Raw genomic sequence first — 9,632 nt, forward strand, 5'->3', positions numbered from 1 at the left:
TCCGCTGTCATTCATCTTCCAAGAAGCAAAGGAATCCATTGATGAAAAAGATCCTAGGCCTACAAGCTCCAATGGAGCTTGCATCATGTGGTATCAAGAGCATCTTCATCTAGGTGATGTTCTTTTGCTTCCTCTATCTTTTTGTTCGGTGAATTCTCTTTAATTCCTTGTTCTTCATCTTATTCTCCATGTATATCCTCCATTGTCTTGTGGTTTGGTGCTGTTTAGAGTAGATTCAAAAAAAATAAACCGATTAAATCTTAAATCTACACTTGTTCTTGCATTTCTATGGTTCAAATTTTGTAGATCTACTCTTGAATCTTGTTTTTGTGTTGATTTTAGGTTCTATCAGTTTTCATTCATAATATTCTTGTGCTGAACCTTTAGATCTAAATTTTGTTCCAAAATATTGATTAGAAAAAAAAAAACACAAAAATCTAAGTGTAAATCACTTAATCCATGTTGTCTTAGAGTCATGTTTAGTCATAGTAATAGTCACATTATGTTCTAAGTTTGTGTTGAATTTTATTTTGTTGATTGAATCCTAGATACATTTGTTCATGTATTCTTGTCATTCTTAGCCTATCTTTTGAATTTTGAGTCTAATTCATGCATGTTATTTAGTTCATAACATGTTCTAAATCAATTCCTAGAAGTAGTCTTGTTCTTGAACTTTTTTTTGCTTTCTAATTTTCCTACATGATGCCTATGATGAAGTTGAGTTGTGGTGCTGAGTTGTGGCTGGATATTTGAATCAAAATAAGTCTTAAGATCTCTTTAATTGTGTTATTCAAGATAATTGAGCATAAGCAAACACAAATTGTCACTATCCAAGCCTTAAGCAACATAAACACTACTCTTGATTTCTAGGCTGAAATCGCTGGTGCTGGCAGCTTGAACATACGAACTTGTATAAATTACTGGGAATTGGTCACTACGTTTTTTGAGCTGAAACTTTTACTTAATTTTCTAGACATCTGGACCAAAATTATAAAAAAAGAACCAAGCGATTTGGATTAAAGGAAAAAATAAGAAAAATCTCACAAGTTGGCAGAAAAATCAATGTCCAGGAAAAAAAAAGTGAAAGGAAAGTGTGCTTGTTGTTTTGGCTCAAAATTTGTTCTATAATTGGTGCCTATTTTATACCAATCCTAGTTCTGAAATTTCAATTGAAAATTATTGTGAAAACAAGTGCCAAAACTAGAGGTTTCTTGAGTCTTTTTTTTAGAGTTTTTCTACTCTACTCTAGAGCCATTCTAGGTTTCTCTTTGAGTCCTAGCTTGCTTTTTTTTGTGCTTTTCATTGCTTTAATTGTTGAATAATCCTTGGAAATTTGTCTTGTTAAAACTCTATTGGTTTAGCTCTCATTTCATTTTTTTTGGTCTTTGGTTATTGCTTGTCTCTTTGTTTCCTTGCTTGTGAGTTGCCATATAGGGAATTGGAAAGGAGGATTGGTGCCATATCTTGAAGAATTTGAGTCAAGAAGCAAGGGGCCAACCACCTTAAGAGCTATTGGACTAAGAAGCACTCCAAATTTAGTGAAACACTAAAGAGAGAATAGCCACCACAATTGAGGACTTTTTTCTTTGTAATTTTGTAATTGGCAATTTGCTTTGCTTTCAAATTTTGTAACAAAAAGGTCTTTCATTGGAAGTAAGTTGGGAGCCTCCGCTAGGTCACCCTACTTCCATTTGTGTGTAATAATTTTAGGCAATTTTCCCTTAGGATAGTGAGTGTTTTGTTGGGAACCTTAAATGAGGTCATCCAAACACTCTTAGGATCCGCCTAGTTTGCATTTCTTGCACTTTAATTTCTTGCTTATTTTCATAGCTTATTTCCTTTATCCTCCATTGTCAAACCTCCTAGATAGCTTTCCTTTTACCAATAAGTTTTTTCCTTATCTTTCACACCTCTTTTAGTTTTTATTTTGGCTAGTTTGAACCATAGTTTATTTTACCTTTTGTTTTCAAACCCCCAACTAGAAAGAACCATAACTTAGGAACCAACATGAGTCTTCATTCTTCATCTAGTGTTAATGGTGAGGGTTCTACTCCTAAGGACCCCTTGTATAAGATATTAGATGAGTTGAGATCCCTTAAGTTGTGGAAAGAAAAACAAGAGAGAAAAGAAAAAGGTAAAAAAAGAGTGGAAGAAATAAGTCAAGATGAAAGAGAGAAAATAAGAGAGGAAGAAAGAAGAAAAATAATGAAAGAAATGAAAAGGGAAAAACATGCCTCCTATAGTAGTCATGAATCTTGCAAGAGTTTAAGTGAAGAACTTAGCGACTATTATAGAGGGCGTCATAGTTCACATACTAAACATCACTCCCAAAAAAGAGAAAAGGATAAAAGGCCTCAAGAGGTTAACATTAGCCTCCCATATTTCCATGGAAAAGATAATGTCGAGGCTTACTTAGATTGGGAAATGAAGGTTGAACAACTCTTTGCTTGCCATCATATTAGCGAAGAGAGAAAAGTTCCATTGGCTACCCTTAGCTTTCAAGGGTATGCCCTCTATTGGTGGAATTCCCTTGTTAGGGAACGTAGGATTCATGGGGATCCTCCAGTAGAGTATTGGAATGATCTTAAGAGTGCCCTTAGGAAGAGGCACATTCCCTCCTACTATGAAAGGGAGCTTATGGACAAGCTCCAAAGGCTTAGACAAGGGAGTATGAGTGTTGAAGAATATAGACAACAAATGGAACTACACCTTTTAAGAGCTGGACTTAGGGAAGAGGAAAGAACAAGCATAGCTAGGTTCCTTAGTGGACTTAATATGGAAGTGAGGGACAAGGTTGAACTCCTTCCATATAGGGACCTAGATGAGCTAGTCCAACATTGTATAAGAGTGGAGCAACAACTTAAAAGAAAGCCTTCTTCAAAATCTTATGGCTCTCACTCTTATCCAAGGAAGGACCAAGCCCATGGAATTTTGGGGGCTGCACCTTCAAAACCTAAGGAAGATAAGGGTAAGACCATAGAGAAATACACCCCTAAGACTAGTTCCCAAGAAAGGACTAGCAATATTAAATGCTTCAAATGTCTTGAGAGAGGTCACATTGCCTCTCAATGCCCCACAAAGAAAACCATGATCATGAGGGGTCAAGACATTTATAGTAGTAAAGAGGAGACTACTTCTTGCCCATCCTCTAGTGGAAGTGAAGATGAAGTAAGGGGTGAAGAGTCTAGTGAGGAAGTCTACCCCCATGAAGAAGGTGACCTCTTAATGGTTAGAAGGCTCCTTGGAGGTCAATCTTGCGATCTATCTCAATCCCAAAGAGAGAACATCTTTCATACAAAATGCAAAATTTTAGATAAAACTTGTTCTCTCATTGTGGATAGTGGATCTTGTTGCAATTGTTGTAGCACAAGATTAGTTTCCAAGTTGAACCTCACTATCATTCCCCACCCAAAACCTTATAAACTTCAATGGCTCAATGAGCAAGGGGAAATGATAGTTAACCAACAAGTGAAGGTACCTTTCTCCATTGGGACATATAAGGATGAAGTTAATTGTGATATAGTTCCCATGGAGGCAGGACATATTCTTTTAGGAAGGTCGTGGCAATTTGATAGGAAGATCATTTATAATGGCCTAACTAATGAAATTACCCTCACCTATCTTGGCACTAAATTTGTGTTGCATTCTCAAACACCTTCACAGGTGGCCAAAGATCAACTAACTTTGAAAGATAAGAGGGATGAGGAAGAAAAACTTGGAAAACAAAAGAAAAAGAAGGATAGTAAGGCCTTGTCTTCAAAGGCCAAGGGGAAGGAAAAGGAGGAAAAGGATTCCTCCAAGAATATTGTTAACAAGGAAAATCATTTTGCAACAGAATGTGATATTAAAAGAGCACTCCTTCTTAAAAAAAATTTCTACCTTCTCCTATCAAGGGAAACATCCCTTAGCACCACAATACCTCTTGAGCTTGAGGTTATTCCTCAAGTAAAGGAGTTGTTGGATGAGGATTTGGTTCGCAAGAGCTTAAATCCTTGTGCTTTATTGGTGTCTAAAATAGGTATTATTAGGCACCAAATCCCTATGATAGGTGGTATGATGAATGTGTTGAGTGGTGCAACACTCTTTTGTAAAATCACTCATGCACCCAACATCTTCATCATTTGTGTACATAGGAACTCATTAGGTAGGTTTGTTCTTAATTTTTGTTTCAATGCAAACCTAGGTGCTCATGTGGGACACCTTAGGTTTGTCGTAATTTTTTGTAGGAATAATCAACATGAAAATAATGAAAAATGTATGTTTTATTCCATTACTTTCCTTAACTTTTTAAATAGTGATCAAGGGCTTCCCATGGACCCTAAGAGAATAAAGGTCATTCCTGAGTGGCTTACTCCACCAAGTATAAGAGAAATTTGGGGCTTCAATATCTTAACAAACTTTTACAAAAGGTTTGTCCCATATTTTTCTATACTTGTAGCACCACTCATTGAGTTGGTGAGGAACTATATTCTCTTATGGGAAGATGGCCAGGAAAGGGGTTTCAAGTCCTTACCGTACTCTAACCTACCCAACATCACTAATACATATGATTTTATTCTTTTTACAGGTGTTGAGGGAAAAATTAATGAGTTTCAAGAACCTCTGGATTTGAGGTCAAATCCTTTTCAAGGGGGAGGGAATGATGCAATCCTACCCCCCAAGGGCATTGGATAGAAGACTCCAAGAAGATTAGGCCAAAGATGCAAGAGAAGGCCCTAGGGTTCTCATGAGCCTTAGGGTAGATTTCTGAGCCCATTGGCCAAGGTTGGGTCTAATTATCTTTGTACATATTAGACTAGGATGTCATTATATTTGGTCCTTGTATTTAGGGCTCCATATTGTAGGTAGGGTATCCTAGAAATATAGGATTTTTCAGCCATTGTATTTTAGGGCACCTAGACTAGTTTTTGTATTAGGAGTAGTTTTGTAATTTCACATGAACTAAGTGGATATTTGATGTGTGTGGTTGGAAATAAATTTAATTGAATTGGTAGAATCCCAATCCAATTAAATTTTAGAGGGGGAAGTGAGCATTTGCTTACTACACCTCATTGCCACATCATATAGTCACACTTTGTGCATGTCCTTCATGCTTTTCATGCCTCATGACACCTAAGCACACTTAGTGGAGAATCTTGGAATTGATCTTGGATTAGTGGGCTGAACCATAACTAAAATTCACTAATCATAATTAGTGAAATTTTGGCTCCAAAGTTTGGCTCCACAAATTCAATTTCAAATTCAAGTGAAATTTGAATTTCCCTCCAATTTTGTGTGACACTTAGGCTATAAATAGAGGTCATGTGTGTGCATTTTTTTCAACTTTGATCATTTGAATATTAACTTCAGATTTCAGAGCTCTTTTTGAGCACAAAATTTCGTGCTCTTCTCTCCCTTTCCCTTTATTCATCTCCTTCTTCCTCCAAGCTCTTATCCATGGCCTCCTATGGTGGTGAGCTTCTTCTAGACTCATTTTCTCCTTGAAGTGGCGTCTCCTCTCTCTCTTCCTTTCTCCATTCCGCTGCCATTCATCTTCCAAGAAGCAAAGGAATCCATTGATGAAGAAGATCCTAGGCCTACAAGCTCCAATGGAGCTTGCATCACCACTTATCTTTGTAAATATTAGATTAAGGTTTCATTATTTTTGGGCCTTGTATTAAGGGCTCCATAATGTAGGTAGGGTACCTTAGAAATATAGGATTTTTCAGCCCTTGTATTTTAAGGCACCAAGACTAGTTTTTGTATTAGGGGTAGTTTTGTAATTTCACATGCACTAAGTGAATATTTGATGTGTGTGGTTGGAAATAAATTTAATTGAATTGGTAGAAGCCCAATCCAATTAAATTTTAGGGGGGGAGGTGAGCATTTGCTTACTACACCCCATTGCCACATCATATAGTCACACTTTGTGCATGTCCTTCATGCTTTACATGCCTCATGACACCTAAGCACACTTAGTGGAGAATCTTGGAATTGATCTTGGATTAGTGAGTTGAACCATAACTAAAATTCACTAATCATAATTAGTGAAATTTTGGCTCCACAAATTCAATTTCAAATTCAAGTGAAATTTGAATTGAAATTCAAATTTCCCTCCAATTTTTGTGACACTTAGGCTATAAATAGAGATCATGTGTGTGCATTTTTTTCAACTTTGATCATTTGAATATTAAACTTCAGATTTCAAAGCTCATTTAGAGCAAAAAATTTCGTGCTCTTCTCTTCCTCTCCCTTTATTCATCTCCTTCTTCCTCCAAGCTCTTATCCATGGCCTCCTATGGTGGTGAGCTTCTTCTAGACTCATCTTCTCCTTGAAGTGGCGTCTCCTCTCTCTCTTGCTTTCTTCATTCCGCTGCCATTCATCTTCCAAGAAGCAAAGGAATCCATTGATGCAGAAGATCCTAGGCCTACAAGCTCCAATGGAGCTTACATCATGTAAAGCATGAAGGACATGCACAAAGTGTGACTATATGATGTGGCAATGGGGTGTAGTAAGCTAATGCTCACCTCCCCCTCTAAATTTAATTGGATTGGGCTTCTACCAATTCAATTAAATTTATTTCCAACCAAACACATCAAATATTCACTTAGTGCATGTGAAATTACAAAACTACCCCTAATACAAAAACTAGTCTAGGTGCCCTAAAATACAAGGGCTGAAAAATCCTATATTTCTAAGGTACCCTGCCTACATTATGGAGCCCTAAATACAAGGCCCAAAAATAATGAAACCTGAATCTAATATTTACAAAGATAAGTGGGCTCGTACTTAGCCCATGGGCCCAAAATCTACCCTAAGGCTCATAAGAACCCTAGGGCCTTTTCTTGCATCTCTGGCCCAATCTACTTGGAGTTTTCTATCCAATGCCCTTGCAGGGTAGGATTGCATCAAGTCCTGTGGGCCCATAGAGCATCCTCAAGTTGCTTGCTCCAATCCTTCCTGTTGGGCAGCACTACCTTCTGCAACACTTGCTTGATCTCTTTATTAAGAACCTCTGCTTGCCCATTAGTTTGGGATGATAAGTTGTAGCAACTCTATGCATAACCCCATACTTCTGGAGCACATCAAACCAGCAACAAATGTTAGATCTCACAAAATCCACAACAACTTTAGAATCATTAGTTTTGGTGGCCTTAGCTTCAACCCACTTGGAAACATAATCAACAACAAGTAAGATATATGAAAAACCATGAGAAATAGGAAAAGGACCCATAAAATCAATACCCCAAACATAAAAAATCTCACAGAAAATAATGGGTTGTTGGGGCATCTCATGCCTATGTGTAATGGTCCCTCCCGCTCTCTAACACTACTCACAGGTGGTAGAAAAATGATGAGCATCTCTAAAAATGGTGCGCCAATAGAACCCATAGTCTAAGATCCTCCTGATTAGGCATGATAAAACTATAGAATAGACTGAATCTCATGATTGGGCACACACTTAAGAATCACTTGGTGTTCATTTTCCCATATGGTTCCTTTTTCTCCAATTTTCAACAAATATATTCAAGGGAAATGAAACACCAGAAAGTGCACCGGGTCGTCAAGTATTTAAAATTAAAATAGAGTGATGTGAGTATCGAACTCAAGAAACTTGCTTATTAGACAGGGTTCTATTCAGAAGTAATGCATTGTTGGAGCAAACATTAATAATCGATGATTAAAAATAGAAATAAACTACTTCCATGGTAAAAACAGTAAATGCAAGTAAAATTTGACAGCAATTGGTAAAAAGCATTGGGTCTTTCTAACAAACAAGTTGATTCATATGAGGATATTTCTCTAATTAATCATGCTCTTGTGTTCTATGTTGTAGCCTAAAGTACTAAACCTCGATCCCTAGTAAGTTTAGACTAATTTAACCTAAGCTTCGACTGCAGATCCCTCTTGTAAGACTAGGCTTAACTTAAACAGCATTATCATCACAACATATTCAGAAAACCAAAACCCCACAATTCATCCCTGGTAATGTAGTTATTTAGTCTTGCTTCTATCAAGTTCTAAGGCAACGGTACATTTCCCATTGCTAATGTCACCTAATAGTACACATAAATGGGTGATTAGACCAAGAGCATGTGGTAATTAAGCATTGAAAGAAGCATTGAACACACAAAACACAATTAATCAGATATTAAAAGTAACTACATCAACTGTTCCTTAGAAATCCCCAACTAGGGTGTTTAACCAGCCATACAAGGAACCCTAATGCAAATGAGACAGAAAGTATAGAGCAATTGTTGCTTACACAAGAAGGGGGATCCCTCCTCCTCTTCTTGGCACCTCACAATCACTCAAACACTTTCTAATCTCTCAAAGTGATGAACCTTAGCTTCCTTGCTTAGCTACTGCCTCTCTGCTGTCTCCAGAGCTCTATCTCAAATTCTATGCAAAAGTATACAGCTCTGGTCTCCAAATTCATCTTGCCTATGTGGTGTACCCTAATTCTGACAATTCAGGCTTAAATAGACTCTAAAATCGTGACATCGCACTTAGTGCCACCCTCGCGCTTAGCGCAAGTAAGTGGATTTGGGCTTGGCACCAGTCATGCGCTGAGCTTGGCAAGAGACAAACGTCTTGCTTAGTCGTGCTTAGCGCGCGGCCTTGATCCTTGAGCTCTTCCAGATTCCCTTGTCACGCTAAGCGCACTGAAGCTACGCTTAGCCCAGGATGTGCGCTAAGCCCACAAGATCTGCTTAGCGCGACTGCTCCTTTTAGTACTTCAAGATTTTAGCCTCTTTTGACCTGAAATTGTACAAATTTTTTTCATTAAATCACATGAAAGATACTCTAAAGATAGCTATTCAAACAAAACAAGATTTATATACAAATTCCTATAAAATAACTATAATTTTGGGGACTATACAAGTTTTAGAAAAAATTTTATATACAAAAGTTAGTCGTATAAGACAACTAACAGTTGGTCACTACCAAACCTCCACAAGTAAGGATCATCCCACACATAGTATTTGGCATCACTCTTAAGTTTATCCATTTGAGACCTAGATGCATGCGGTGGGAGGAAAGATGCAACAATGAAATTCACAATGTCGGCAAACCAAGGTGTGACATGTGATGTATGCAATTGCATCAAATGCTCATCAGGGAAGTTATCCCTAACAGGAAGGGAATTTGCAGGTCCCTCAATCCTGCTCAAATGCTCAACCACCATGTTTTCTGCACCACTCTTGTCTATGATCTTAATATCAAACTCTTGAAGAAGAAGCATCCACCTGATCAATCTAGGTTTAGCATCAGACTTCTTCAACAAGCAGTGGGGATGAAAAGATATGTGTGGACTATGAACAGGTATATAAACTAACTATATAAAAGGAAAATCATGTGAGTAATGATGTGTAAAGACAAGTAGACAACTTGTTGGTCTTCCTATTAAGTGCCTGATGTTATAAGGATATTCTCTACTTAACAATGCGCATGTGTTCTATGGTGTCTCCTGCAATGCTAAACCCGGATTCCTCATGATAGTCTAGCCAAATCCTGATCAAGCATCATCCTCAGATCCCTCTTGTTGGACTAAACTCGACCAGAACTACATTAAGACAAACATACAAAAAACTAGGTTACCGTACCTCGATCCTTCGTGATAATACGATAAACTAGCCCTATCTTATCA

This window comes from Glycine max, chromosome 14, assembly GCF_000004515.6.
Source record: "Glycine max cultivar Williams 82 chromosome 14, Glycine_max_v4.0, whole genome shotgun sequence".
NCBI lineage: Eukaryota > Viridiplantae > Streptophyta > Magnoliopsida > Fabales > Fabaceae > Glycine > Glycine max.